Source organism: Herpailurus yagouaroundi, unplaced genomic scaffold (assembly GCF_014898765.1).
Source record: "Herpailurus yagouaroundi ecotype Mexico unplaced genomic scaffold, PumYag 29, whole genome shotgun sequence".
Lineage (NCBI taxonomy): Eukaryota > Metazoa > Chordata > Mammalia > Carnivora > Felidae > Herpailurus > Herpailurus yagouaroundi.
The window spans coordinates 75,799,750-75,814,632 of record NW_024412377.1 but is presented as its reverse complement, the minus strand read 5'-3'; the positions used below and the strand labels follow the sequence as shown (position 1 = coordinate 75,814,632).

At 41.2% G+C, this 14,883-nt stretch overlaps 1 protein-coding gene across 10 annotated transcripts in view; it reads left to right on the top strand.

The window, feature by feature from the left end:
• Positions 1–9,362: 9,362 nt before the first annotated feature.
• Positions 9,363–14,883, top strand: part of MACIR (macrophage immunometabolism regulator) — a 16,874-nt gene continuing 11,353 nt past the window's right edge. The window contains exon 1 of one of the 10 annotated variants that reach the window (XM_040447258.1): positions 9,363–9,632. The gene's annotated coding sequence lies outside the window, so the exon portion shown is untranslated. Of the gene's footprint in view, positions 9,633–9,810; positions 9,935–10,247; positions 10,364–10,392; positions 10,412–10,462; positions 10,846–10,885; positions 11,846–13,484; positions 14,016–14,883 lie in introns of those variants that run through there. The other 9 variants (XM_040447177.1, XM_040447195.1, XM_040447206.1 and 6 more) reach the window with 9 other exon arrangements.

Genomic DNA, 14,883 nt, shown 5'->3' with positions numbered 1-14,883 from the left:
TCAAACTTTCATATAATTTGCACCATGTACTTGGTGATACATGCTTCTTTTCAAACTTGTAAATGCTTTGAAAACACATACAGCTGACCCTTGAACAACCCTCTACCACCATGCTGTTGAAAATCCACATATACCTCTCAACCCCTCAAAACTTAACTACTAGTAGCCTACTGTTGACTGGAAGCCTAATCAGTAACATAAACACTTGATTTGTATATGTATTATGCACTGTATTCTTACAATAAAGTAAGCTATAGAGAAGAGGATATTAAGATAATCATAAGGAAGAGAAAATACATTTATAGTACTATACTGTGTGTATATATATATATGTGTATATATATTATATATATGTGTATATATATTATATATACACATACACACACACACACACACACATATATATATATATGTAAATCCATGCATATGTGGGCTGGCGTAGTTCAAACTTGTGTTGTTCAAGGGTCAGCTGTAGTTTCTGAACTGTTTTTTTTCAACACCTAAAGAAAAATCAACCTAAAACTCCATTCTGGATTTGAAAGCAGAGGAGCCTTAACGTAATCATCCAACTCTTGCTCTGGTGCTGATGTGCAAGTCTAGGAAGTGGTCAGTAATTTCATAGTAAACAAACTGTAGTAACTACACTAGTAACAAAGAGGAACGAAGATTTTCCCACCAACTGCTTTTTATTCTGGAAAAGAATGAGTATATAAAAATGAATATTCATAATTTAAAAAAAAATAAAGATTTTGGCTAAGTGTTTAGGAAGCACAAAGTACTTGTAATACTGCAATAGGTTAATGACTGGAAGGGGAAAAGAGCCACTTCATGTACTTTCTGAATAGAAAATTAACAGATTAATCAAGACTGTTAACAATTGGAAATCATCAGGCTTTGATTGGCTGAGGAATTACAAAATAGATATGTGAAAATTTATTTTCTGAATAGGCATTAATTTTGCATAGTTCAAAATTGGAAATATACAGAAGAGTGTATTTCAAATTTACCTCCCACTGTGTTCCCCAGCCATCCTCTTTCCTGTCCATCATCTTTCCTCCCTGGGGGCAACTAATACTTTCCACTTCTTGGCTATGCTTCTAAAAATATGTTCTAAATATGCAGATGTACTGCTTTTAAATCCAATATTTTAACGTTTGTTATTTTGAGTTGTTTTGCAGTTATAGGAAATAATACAGAGAGATTCCATGAACTCTTTAGCCAGTTTTCCCCATTGGTAACTTACAGTTTAGTGCTACGTGGTACTATATTTTATGGTGCAATATCACAGCCTTAACCCCTGGCAACCATTAATCTCTTCTCCATTTCTATAATTTTGTCATTTCAAGAATTTCCTATTTATGGAATCATACAGATTGTAAGATTTTGAGATTGGCTTTTTTGTTTCAGTACAATTCTCTGCAGATTGTTGCATGAATCTATAGTTTTTTCCTTTTTATTGCCGAGTAGTATTCCATGGTATGGTTGCATCACTGTTTAACCATTCACCCATTGAACAACACCTGGGTTGTTTCCTGTTTCTGACTATAATGAATAATGCTGAGCGTTATTATGAAGGCTATAAGTATTCATGTAGAGTTTGTTGAGTAAATGTAGGTGTTCATTTCCCTGGAAAAAGTGCTCAGGAGTGTAATCGCTGGGTCATATGTAGCTGCATGTTTAATTTTTTCCAGAGTGTTTTTCCAGATTGTTTTCCACAGTGGCTCTGCCATGTTACATTTTTACTAGCAATGTGAATGATTCAGTTTCTCCACATCCTCACCAGCATTTGGTGTTGTCACTATTTGTTATTTTAGCCATTATGATAGTTATGTAAGTAGTATCTCATTGTGGTTTTACTTTGCATTCCCATAATGGCTAGTGATCTTTCCATGTGCTAATTTGCCATCTGTATATCCTCTTTGGTGAAATATCTCTAAATATCTTTTGCCTATTTCTAATTGGATTGAGTGTTTTACGGTTGAGTTTTAAACATTTATAATGTATTCTAGATTCCAGTTCTTCATTAGGTATATGATCTGTAAATATTTTCTTCCCATCTTCAGTTTGTCTTTTGATCCTCTTAACAGGGCTTTTAGCAGAGCGAATGTTTTTAATTTTAATGAAGTCCACTTTATTAGTTTTTCATCTTATGAATCATGTTTTGCATGTTTTAGCTAAAAGTTTAGCGTTTTTGAAAAGTTTTATAGTTTTTATAGTTTTATGTTTTACATTTGAGTTCAAGATTCATTTTTAGTTAATTTTTGCAGAAAGCGTAAGGCATGTTGAGCTTCAATTTTCTTTTCCAAGACGTCCGATGGCTTGGAGCAATATTTGTTCTAAAGGCTATCTTTCCTCTGTTGAATTGCTTTTGCTTCTATGTCAAAAATCAGTTTCCAAAGGAGTAGACTGATTCTCTCTGCTTTATTCTTCTTTGTTAAGATCTTTTTTTTTAAGCTGTTCTAGGGACTGTGCCTTTCCATATAGATTATAGAATAAACTCATCTCTGTCTACAAAAAACCTTATTGGGACTTTGGTAGGGACTTCATTAAACCAGCAGATCAATTTAAAGAGATCTGACATCTTTACTAGGTTGAATCTTCCAATCCGTGATCACAGTATGTCTCTTTGTTTATTTCGATCTTTGATTTCTTTCATCAACATTTTATAGTTTTCAACCTATAAGTCCTATACCTATACCTAGATATTTATTTTTTGAGTGATTGTTATTGATACTGTATTTTAAATTTTGGTTTCCATGTACTCATTACAGGTACACAGAAATACTGTAGACTTTTGTATGTATATCTTGTATATTGAGGCCTTGTTGAACTCTTTAAATGGTTCTAGGAACTTGTTTGTTTATTTGTTTTTGTTTGTAGATTTCTAGGGATTTTCCATAGAAAATTAGGTCATCTGAAAATAGAAGCAGTTTTCTTTCTTCTATTCCAATCTTTTCTTGCCTTATTGTACTGGCTAGAAATTCCAGCACAATTTGAAGATGAGTAGTGAGAACAATTTTGTATTTTCCCAAGTGCTTAGGGGAAAGCATTTCATCTTCCACTATTAATATCATATTAACTGTAGCTTTTTTTATAGATGCTCATTATCAAATTGAGAAAGTTCCTCTTCATTCCCATTTTCTATGAGCTTTTTTAAAAATCATGAATAGCTGTTGAATTTTGTCAAATGCCTTTTCTTTATTAATTGATGAGATCATATGAGTTTTCTACTTTAATATATTACTATGATGGATAACATTGATTGATTTTTAAGTATCAAGCCAGCCTTTCATCCCTGATATAAACTCACTCGGTTATAGTGTATACTTCTTTTTATATATCACTGATTTTTATTTGCTAATATTTTGTTGAGTTTTTTTACAACTATATTCATGAGGGATATTTGTCTACAGATTTTTTTTTTTAGTAGTGTCTTTTTCTGGTTTTGGTATCAGAGTACTATTAGCTTCATAAAATGAATTGGGAAGTGTTCATTCCTCATCCTTTTTCTGAAAGGGACCACAGAGTTGGTACTAATTCTTTTTTTTTTTATGTTTATTTTCATGTTTATTTATTTATTTTTGGGAGAGAGAGAGAGAGAGAGAGAGAGAGAGAGACAGAGTGCAAGTGGGGGAGGGGCAGAGAGAGAGGGAGACACAGAATCCAAAGCAGGCTCCAGGCTCTGAGCTGTCAGCACAGAACCTGACACGGGACTGGAACTCACAAAATATGAAATTGTGACCTGACCCAAAGTTGGATGCTTAACTGCTTACCCACTTAACCAACTGAGCCACCCAGGCACCCCTGGTACTAATCCTTTAAATGTATGATAGAGGTTTTAGGAGTTCTCTCAACCCAGATATTGCTTTTTGGAAGCTGTAAAGTTATGAATTAAATTTCTTTAATAGTTACATGGTTGTTCTCATCTACTTCATATTGGGTATATTTGGGTAGTTTATATTTTTCAAGGAATTGGTCCATTTCATTTAAGTTGTCCAATGTATGAGTATAGAGTTGTTCATAGTATTTTCTTACTGCCCTTTTAATGTCTTCAGGGCCTACAGTGACATCCTCTGTTTTATTCCTGATTTTGATCATTTGGATTTTCTTTTTTTTTTAGTTTTGCTAGAAACTGAGTTTTACTGATACTTTCAAAGAACCAGCTTTCCATTTCATTCATTTTCTCTATTGTTTTCTGTTTCAATTCCATTAATTTCTGTTCTGATTTTTGCTTTGGGTTTATTTTGCTCTTTTTGTTTGTTTGTTTGTTTTTAGATTCTAAAAAGAAGAGATTATTGATCTGAGATTTTCCTCTTTTCTAATGTACTCTTTTTAGTGCTACAAATTTCCTTCTCAGGACTGCTTTACCTGTGTCCCACATGTTCTGAAATGCATTTTCATTTTCACTCTGTTAAATAAATGTATTTTTAAAATTTCCCTTAAGACTTCCTCTTTGATTAATGGATTATGTAGAAATTTGTTGTTTTGTTCCAAGTGTTGGGCATTTTCTGGTTTTCTTTGTGGTATTGATTTCTAGTTTGATTTCCTTGTAGTTGGAGGAAATGCTCTGTAAGATTTGTTGTTTTAGATTTGTTCAGATTTGATTTATGAACCAGGATAGTACTTCTTAGTGTATGTTCCATGGGCATTTGAAAAGACTGTACAAGTGCCCCTGTGTGGCCCAGTCAGTTGAGCGTTTGGCTCTTGATTTCGGCTCAGGTCATGACGTTGCTATTCAGGAGATTGAGCCCCATATTGGGCTCTTGTGTTAACATCCTGGAGCCTGCTTGGGGTTCTCTCTTTCTCTCTCTCTCTGTCCCTCCCCTGCTCATGCTCTCTATCTCAAAATAAATAAAATAAACATTAAAAAAAGTTGTACATTCTTCTGTTCTTGGGTGGAGTGTTCCCTAGATGTCAGTTACAGCCTGTTGGGTGATGTTGTTATTGATCCTTGCTGATTTATTGTCTCGTTGTTCTATCAGTTCTTAATAGAGGGGTGTTGAGGTCTTCCACTGTAAGTGTATGTTTGCCTTTTTCTCTTTTCAGTTCACCAGCTTTTGTTTTACGTAATTTGCAGCTCTCCTATTTGGTGTATTGCACAGTAGTCTCTGGGTATATTGACCATTTAATCATCTTATAATGCCCCTTTCTATCAATTTTCTTTGATCTGAAGTCTACTTTATCTAATATTAATGATGCTACTCTTGTTTTCAACAATATTTGCATGATGTATCTTTTTTTTTCATTCTTAAACTTTCAACCTGCCTATATCATATATTTGATAAAGGACCCTAGATATAAATGACTGATAATGTGTGAGGCTTAGTAGGACAGTCCTATACCTTAGAAATATTCTTTGGCTCCAAGTGTGTGCTAGAACAGGAGGGGGCTAAAGGGAGGATTCAAGTGTATAGGACAGGGCCATACCATCTATGGACATGTTGTGCACTGCAGCCTGCTGCCATAGGTGATAGTTCTGGGAAGGGACAATAGAAACCCCTGTGGATAATTGCATATAAACCAAAGGACTTCCTCCCACTGCCTGTCATCACCACCTACCCATGGCCTGGAATGGAACTCTTGGAACTCTGACCCTACCCAAGGGAGTGGGGAAAAAACTTGAAGAAAGACTGAAGGCTTGAAAGTGAAATAAAAAGATGTGCTGATCTGGGGCCTGTTTGCCCTTAGATGCAAACCCCATGCCCTTCCCCTGTTTGCCTCCATGTTGCAGAAGGGCTAAGCCCTGAAGGGTGTTTTCCTCGTTCTCATGATGGCAGGAGTCTACATTTGGCTAAATGTCAGGCACTGGCAGGAGATCAGAGGGCAGGAGGAGAGGAGAACCTATGTACATTTCCCCCTTTTCCCTGCCATAAAGGACTACTTGGCAGTAGCTGTTTCTCCTCTGTGGCCATAGCTCCCAGGTTGGCCATAGCTCCCAGTTTGGCCATACTTTTGGGTCCCTGGGCTCCAGTAACCCTCTCTACTCCCCTTATTTCTCCAGCAAGGGTCTATGCTCACTTCACCAACTCCTGTTTAGCTTCTGAGTTCTTCCATTGCCTGTGTTATCCTTTCCTTGTGTTTAGTTGTCTGTTTGGAAAAACTTGAAGTGGTCTCTATTTTCCTAGTTAGCCCCTGATGCAAACAAAAGGGTTTAGAGGAAATGTGCAATGTGGTATTTCTTACACACTTGGCTTTGTAGTTTCTCTTTCTTTTCTTTTTTTTTTTTAATTTTTAAATATTTATTTATTTTTGAGAGAAAGAATGTGAGCAGGGGAGGGGCAGAGAGAGAGGGAGACACAGAATCTGAAGCAGGCTTCAGGCTCCAAGCTGTCAGCACAGAGCCCTACCTTGGGCTCAAACTAACAAACCATGAAGTCATGACCTGAGCCGAAGTCCAGTGCTTAACAGACTGAACTACCCAGGCGCCCTGTAGTTTCTGTTTTATATCCACTATGTTATTATCAAATTTACCTATCCTGTTCTCGTAAGCTGGCTGTTTGCTATTTACTATTTACATCATAAATACTATTTACATCAATGTATAATCCTTCCCAGACAACCGTCATTTTGAAGTGATTTTTCTGGGGAGGCTGGCTTGAGGCAAAGATGGCCTTTCAGATCACAAGGTCTATTCTACCTTTGTCCCTATTGTTTATAAGCACAGCATTTTTCTTTGTAGATTGAATAGATCATCCTCACAGAATATGGGAAAGCTCTGGCAAGAGCTTCCACATTCCCCACCTCCCTTGTGCTCCAGCCCCTACAAGCCACAACACATCTGAATTAAGGCAGTCCCAGTCAGAGTCTTTAGGTGGCACAGACATGTCATTGAGGGGCCACAAGTAAAGCTATTATCAGTCATTAACCGCCTCACGAATTGGTTTGTTAGGTAGGTGTTCTATGTGACAATCCTAGACTGAAGTTTTGATTGGATGAGGAGTTAAGGCAAGGATGCAAGCACCACCCAAGGAGCAAGGCAATTAGGAGACAATGCTCTCCTAAGAGGGTTAGCCTGGAGCCTAATAAACTCAAGGGCAAGGGCACCTGGGTGGCTCAGTCATTTGAGCATCTGACTCTTGATTTCAGCTCGGGTCTAGATCTTGCAATTCATGGGATGGAGCCCTGCAATGGGCTCTGCACTGTCATGACAGCAAGGAGCCTGTTTGGGATTCTCTCTCTCTGCCCCTCCCCTGCATGCCCCTTGAGCACAGGTGCTCGCTCTCACTCTGTCTCTGTCTCTCTAAATGAATAAACTTAAAAACAAAAAAAAAAAAAAAACAAAAAAACTAAGAAGAACAAAGCAGTTTTTTGTTGCTTTTGGTCAAAAAAAAAACATCGCTAAACGTTCAGAGCAAAGAGCAAGTACAAGGCATTCTTCTGAAAAGGTTTTAAGATTTCAGACAGGACAGAATGAAAGGAAGTTTCCTAATATAATATACACATTGTTTTGGAAGTGGTTTTATGAGAATGATCATCAGAACAATTCACTGCTGTGTCACACAGATTATAATCTGCAATAACTTTCAGTGTGTTCTCCTGAAGTACTGATGCAAAAAAAAAAAAAATCCATTCGTTTATTTGATACTTAGTATGTTGTGCCAGGTTCTATATTTGAGAAGTTATGTACACATCTACGTTTAAAATAAAATAATTTATGTTTTTTGGGGCACCTGGGTAGCTCAGTCCATTAAGCGACCGACTTCAGCTCAGGTCATGATATCGCGGCTCATGGGTTCGAGCCCCACTTTGGGCTCTGTGCTGACAGCCCAGAGCCTGGAGCCTGCTTCAGATACTGTGTCTCCCTCTCTCTGCTCCTCCCTCACTCACGCTCTCTCTTTCTGTCTCTCAAAAGTAAATAAACATTTAAAAAAATTTTTAAGAGGCGCCTGGGTGTCTCAGTCGGTTAAGCGACCGACTTCAGCTCAGGTCACGATCTCACAGTTCGTGAGTTCAAGCCCCGCGTCGGGCTCTGTGCTGACCGCTCAGAGCCTGGAGCCTGTTTCGGATTCTGTGTCTCCCTCTCTCTCTGCCCCTCCCCTGCTCATGCTCTGTCTCTCTCTGTCTCAAAAATAAATAAAAAAATTAAAAAAAATTAAACATTAAAAAAAATTTTAAGTAATTTGTGTTTTCTAAAATTGTTCTTTAGAGAATATTCTTCAAAGTCTTCTTCTCCCTCTAACTTCCCATACTTACTTTAGGATACAGAGAGGTAGTATAAAATGTCTTCTAGTGGAGAAGCTGATGGGCATTGCTCTTTTGAAACAGGGGTGTTCGGGTTTATTTGTTTTTTTTTTTTTTCAACGTTTTATTTCTTTTTGGGACAGAGAGAGACAGAGCATGAACGGGGGAGGGGCAGAGAGAGAGGGAGACACAGAATCTGAAACAGGCTCCAGGCTCTGAGCCGTCAGCCCAGAGTCCGACGCGGGGCTCGAACTCACGGACCGCGAGATCGTGACCTGGCTGAAGTCGGACGCTTAACCGACTGCGCCACCCAGGCGCCCCGGGTTTATTTGTTTTTATGTTATCAGAAGCATATACAGATTTGGGAACAAGTTTGAATCAAGATTTGTTTAAATTTGTATTAAGTTTATGCCTTTTGTGTTCACATAAAGTATTTTGTGAAAGAAAAAAAAAGAAAGAACAGTAACAACTCTCTTGGATTGAGACTGGAACATAAATTAACAACATCTATAAACAATTTCGTCTTTCCAGTGCCTGGGTTCAGACTCAGCTCAGGCACTAAGTACAAGTGTGACCTCGAGGAAGTTAAACTTTCCAAACCTTCAGGATGTGGATAATAGGTCACTCCCTCACAAATTTGTCGAGAGGTGTAAATTTGGAAATGCACGTGAAAAGTCTTGGCATATATTCTTATCACTGAGTTTGTGAACCTGTTTGGCGGAGAAGATGCATATGAATTGAGAACAGAAAATCTTGATCAAAGAAAAGAATTTCTTACAAGAATGGAAAAGATCAAGCCTGAGGCTTCAAAAATAGCTAATCCAATCAGAATGAATTTGAATTCACCTCACTCCATTCCCTAGATATTTAGCAGTTTTCTAAGATTTGAAGGGTCAAATTTGTAATTTCATGGGCTTTCAGTCTGCTCAGGGCTGAGTCCTTTAAGCAGAGACTCACGAATGACAAACATCACCACACCACCTGAGGAAACGTACGTGCAGCCTAGGCCAGCGAGTCGGAGCTCCTCAGTTGGGCTGCAGGTTTGGACTGGGAGGAGGTGTTACGACTCCTCCTCCCGTTCCCAGTCCGCAACTCCCCCGCCCCCGCCAACTACTTCGGGCCTCTTAGCGCCTTTCTCCGGCCGGCCCGCCCTTCCTCCGGGTGTCAGAGCAGGGCGCAGGAGGCGGGCCCAGCGCAGACGGGCTGCGCCTCCGCAGCCGGAGGGAGGAGGGCGGGAAGGCGGGCGGCGGAGGAGGAGGAGGAGGAGGAGGAGGCGGGGACTACGCCGGGCGGTAGCTGGCTCCGAGCGCGGTGGGAGAGGAGAGGGTACCCGGCTGGCTCGGCTGGCGGCCTCTGCCCGGATCTCGGCGCCGCAGCCCTGCGCCTCTCCCGCCCTTCTCTCCGGCTCTGCGGCCCAGGCGCGGCGGAGGTGGCAGAGCCCTGGGCCACCGGTAGGTTGCACGGGGACGGCGGTTCCGCCTGCAACCTTTTGTGCTGCAGAAAAGGTGGTGGTGATGGGTGGGTGGGTTGGGGGGTGCTCCAGTCACCGAGCTCCGGTGCCAGCCCAGTCGCGGCACCGCCCCTTCCTCCCTGCCTCGTGTCGGGGCCGGGCGCGCGGTGTCCGCGGTGCCCGCGCGGTGCCGGGGAACCCCAGGCGGGCGGGTCGGCCTCGGGGTGGACGACGAGGCGACCCCAGGGGCCCCGAGCCTCGGCGGGCTGGTCCCTGAGCGCCCGAGCTGGAGGCTGGGGTCTGGTGAACTGGGTGGGGCCCCTACGGGGTGCGGGGAGCCCGCGGCTGCTTGGCACAGGGGTGGGGCTGGAGACGCCGTGAGTGTGCAGCGCGTGTGAGTGTGCGGGGGCGTGCGCCCCCGTGTGCGCGCGGCGTGCGCTCGCCGGGGAGGTGCGGGGACTCGGCGATCCGGAGCGCCTCTCCCGCGGTGCGGCGGTGCGGAAGTCCAGGCGCGTTGGCGCGCACGCTGGTTCCTCCGCCGGCGTGCCCGCACCGCGGGGCAGACGGCCTCGGGGCCCCATTGAGAAGTAGCTCTTTCCCCGGCCTGCTGCGCCTCTGGCGGCGCGCCACGGCCGCGCGCCTGGTGCGACTGCCCCGGCCAGATAGCGCCCACGGGCGAGCCCTGAAGGTCTTATCTCGCCGGCCCTCCTCGCCCCCACTGCAATCCTGGGGGTGAGGTCGCCCGAGAGCCCGCAGCCCGCGCCCGCTGCGCGTCTGCGGGTACAGCGGGGGCGGACAGGCCGGCAGTGCCGGGAGGGGCGCGCTTGTAGATTGGGGCGGGTTGCTGGCCAGAAGCGAAAGCGGCAGATTTGTTGTTGGGCATTGCCGCCCTCTCCCCACCTGTCGCGGGTGGACTTTTGTAGGGCGGGTGATAAGCGGGGGAAAGGGGTTTCCAGGCGGGCGGCAGTCAGACGCTGAGCAGGCGGCCCCATTGTGAAGCTGCCAAACTCTCTCTAGTGGTGGAATCTGCAAATCTGCCAGCAAGGAGATGGGAAAATGAAGGGAATGACGGCCCCGTCCTTTTCCCCTTGCAAGTGTTCCACGTCCTTAGGGTTTTCCTGCTTCTCCACCCACTTCGGTTTGCATCCGGGTGGGTTACTGATGAGTGTCGAGCCAAGATGCTGACAGTGTCTGTGCATGGTGGTTGTACATAGGTAAAACTGGGGCTGGGAACTTTTTAATCATTTGAGGAAGAATGGAGGCAGTAGCATTTAATCGCATGCTTGCTACTCCTAGCCCAAAGAGCAATTCTTGCAAAACATTTCTGACGTTACTAGACTTCATTTTACATTGTTTTTCTCAGATGAGCCACTCTACAATTTAGAGTTGTTAGTTGCTTTGTATGTTTTTTTTAACCCCGTAGAAGTTACACTCTCAGGGAGATATAAATGATCTCTTCTCAGTTTATTTTCCCAGTGATTTCAAAATAAAGTGTTGGTTATTATTGCAGAAGCTTTTGGTACTTTATTAATTAAAGGCCATGCTTTGTGCTTACAGTTATGTTTAATGAATGTTTCACAGATTTCAGTGTTTTTATCATGTAACTGTGTATGCATTATAAACTTAATAAAATGTCCAGGATGAAATACAAGGATTAATGAGCCCCTAGACCTCTTGATTTGATAAGAATGGTGTATAGAAAATGCTTCTGTCAGCATTTTAGTTAATTGCAAATGAGACTGTTTAATAGTGACTATTCCAAGATGTAAGATACATAGGATATTCATTGACCTTGCATAATGGTCAGTAAATTTGTTTACCTTCTCTGTGTAACTTTGTATGCTTTGGGAAGCTATTGTACACTCTTAAAAGTATGTAGTATGGTAGAAGTGATAAAACTTTATATACAGTGTTTAAATTTTCTTTGCTGTTGCCAATTTATATCCTCTGGGGGGAAGAATCACCTCTTTCCTCCAGAGAGAACTCTTGATTTCATCACAGGCCTATCAGAAGAAGTTTCTGGTTTTAAGCTTTCATGTGGAAGGTTAGCCATTTCCACCGTGTGCACCTGTCCCATTTCGGTTATGTTTCCTAGGAGGCAAATTTCTTGTAAAGACTGCATGTAGACCCCAGTTCCAGTTACCATCAGTCATATTTGTAGTGAAACTCCCTTTTTTTTTTTTTTCTAAAAGTAGAAGGTGACTTCACATAATGGTAAGACAACATTGGTAATCTAGCTTTAATTTCTACTAGCAGAAACAGAGGGGAAAATGAATGCTGCACTTTGAGGGGGTTGCTATTGAAAGAACTGATACTAGCAAGAGAAACACATTTTTGTCTACTGAACCAATTATGGGTTGTCTTACCACCCTGGTGAGATTAGTGATTTGTTTGTAAGGTCAAGGATGGTTTCAGAACAGTCACACTCAACAGCTCTTAAAATTTTTGATGTTAGTTTTTATGAGTTACGAATGGAAAAGTAAGATTAAAGTAATCTTTAAGAGGATCATGTAGGGTAGGCACAGCTAAGCATTTTGTTTTCATTGTGTGTGTTGTGCTTTAGCAGCTAACCTGTTTTATTTCTGCTCAGTGTTTTGTGACTTGAGAGATGTTTTGGTTTGTGTCTTTTTTGTTTTTAGAGTAATATTTGAGACTGGTGGTTGCAAAATATTTTCATTAATCTGAATGCGACTTTTAAAAATAGCTGTTTTTTTTGTTTTTTTTTTTTTTTTTCCAGGTGCTTTTTTAAAATTACTGATCGGTCCTCAAAGATCTACTCTGAGAAATACTCCCTGTTTCCTTTTTTTTTTCTTTGTGTTTTTGAATCTAGAATTAGAACCCATAACCTCTACTCTACCAGTTTCCTTTGCCCAAAATTTATCTTTTCATAACATAATCTTTAATGATTAGTGGGATTTACTTACCAGAATTTTGCAAGGGCTATTTCCTGGCCTTCATATTTATAACCATATGGTTTGGAAGTGATAGATGTTAATTTTTTTTCTTACTGCTATTTTGTTAGTGGATCTGTGCTGAAGTCTGATACTTAGGGCTTTTTTGAGTGTAGAGATTTTGTGTGTGGGTTTGAACATTTCCATGTGGGAGCTTTCTGCATTTGGGGAAAAAAAAACACTCCCTTCTCTGGGTTCCCAGGACCATTCAGGTTTCCTGTTCTGTGTATTAGATGTATATTATTTCCATGTCTGTCTGTCTTTCCTTCCCAGCTTCACTTTTTCTATTTGCCCCAGTGCCTGTACAATGCTGGGATATAATAAAACTCCAGAAATACTGTTGAATGACAGAATGAGTAAATGAATAATTGAATGGCTCAATGGATACACCTAAAGAAATACTCCTCAGATCTGTATGGGAAGCCACTGTGCAAGCAGAGGGGGCTTTCTTTCCCTTTTCCCCCTGTTTTAATTCATTGCCTTTTCATTGTTAAATATTACTTTTGAGTAGAATAACAATGTAATTGCCAAACTGGGACACTTTTGAGAGATAAAGGGCGTGCTATAAATAATTATGCCAGAGAACGGGCTCTGACAGAGACATGGCCACCCTACTTTTGAAGGACATTCTTCTTTATTTACCTGTTTTGCTATCTGTCACCTTGCCTGTGAAATTTGACACACTCCTAGTTAATGTTTGCAAACTTTAAAAAATATATATTTTTTAATGTTTTTAGTTATTTTTGAGACAGAGCATGCGCATGGGAGGGTCAGAAAGAGGGGAGACACAGAATCTGAATAGGCTCCAGGCTCTGAGCTGTCAGCACAGAGCCTGACACGGGGATCGAACTCATGGAGTGTGAGATCATGACCTGAGCTGAGGTTGGACGCTTAACTGACTGAGCCATCCAGGCGCCCCAGTTTGCAAACTTTTCTATCTGCAGAAGATTCATTTGCAGTCGTGTGTTGAGTGTCTTTTGCTTACTCACTCATGGCCTCCCTATCCAGAGGCCTGTGGGGAAGTCCTTGGCAATGCTCAGTTTTCCCTATTTACAGTGCTTACAAGATAATGTCACAGGGTTTTCTGTTTGTTTCAGCTGTTTATAGCTGGAAGCATTATGTACTCTAGCCTCTGGTCTGTTTACTTCAGTCTGTCTTTCTACACAGCATTTAGTACATCTTGTAAGAATTTCACGTGAATTCTTTTCCTTCTTGCTGACTGTTTTTGAGAGGAGATGCATTGATACGTCGCCAAGCCTTCATGTTCAAAACATTGGCCAGAATCAGTTGCAAGTGTTAAGAGATTTATAGATTTTAAAAGTACTCTAAAAATGTTATTTCAATCTAAAACTTTATTCTAGATTTGAAAGCAGAGGAACCTTAAAGTGATTATCTCCGCCAGCCCTGGAGCTGAAGTGGAAATTTAGGAAATGGTTGCTAATTTCATAGTAAACAAAGTGTATTAACTCACCTTCCCTATTATGACAGTGTCCGTGGGCTTTGGAGTCAGACCGGTAGGCATTGAGATTCTTGCTTGGATTCTCAAATAGTATTATTTGATTGAATACTTTAAAATGGGGGTAGTATTTTCCTCAGGGAGTAGCTATAAATCCCTTATAGCTTTTAGCGTAAAGAAGGTGTTCAAAAATACTGGTTTCTTTTTTATTAAAAATCCCAATCTGTTGGAAACTTTTATATTAGACTCCTAATTGTTTGTAGTAGGTGAGGGTAAGCCCTTACTATAGTTTTTTGTTTTGTTGTTTGTTTTTGTAACTAGTTTCCTTTATAGGCAGTCTCTTTAAAGAAGTTATATTCTTATACTCGTGTCTGGTCTCATTCTTTTGATTCTTCCCCTTTTTCATCATCTTTATCCTCCTCCTCCTCTTAGTCCCTGTGCACAGATAGCAGGTGGTACACGCCTGACAGAAAGCAAAGTCAGAAATGAGTAAAACTGAGACCAGGAAAGGAGCTGCCGTACCTTGGTGTTGCCCGGGTGGCTCCCTTGGACTCTGTGTTTGTATTCTATTTTTGGCTTGGCAGTGCCCTATTAGGGATAATCAGTTACTACACTTTGTTTACTATGAAATTACCACCATTTCCTAGACTTCCACATCAGCTCCGGGGCACGAGTGGGATAATTACTTTAAGGCTCCTCTGTTTTCCAATCCAGAATGAAGTTTTAGGTTGATTTTTCTTTTGCTGTTGAAAAAATGTTGGACAATACATGTCAACAGTGCATTTAAAAGTTTGAAGGGAAGCATGTATCACCAAGTACATGGTGCAAATTATATGAAAGTTTGA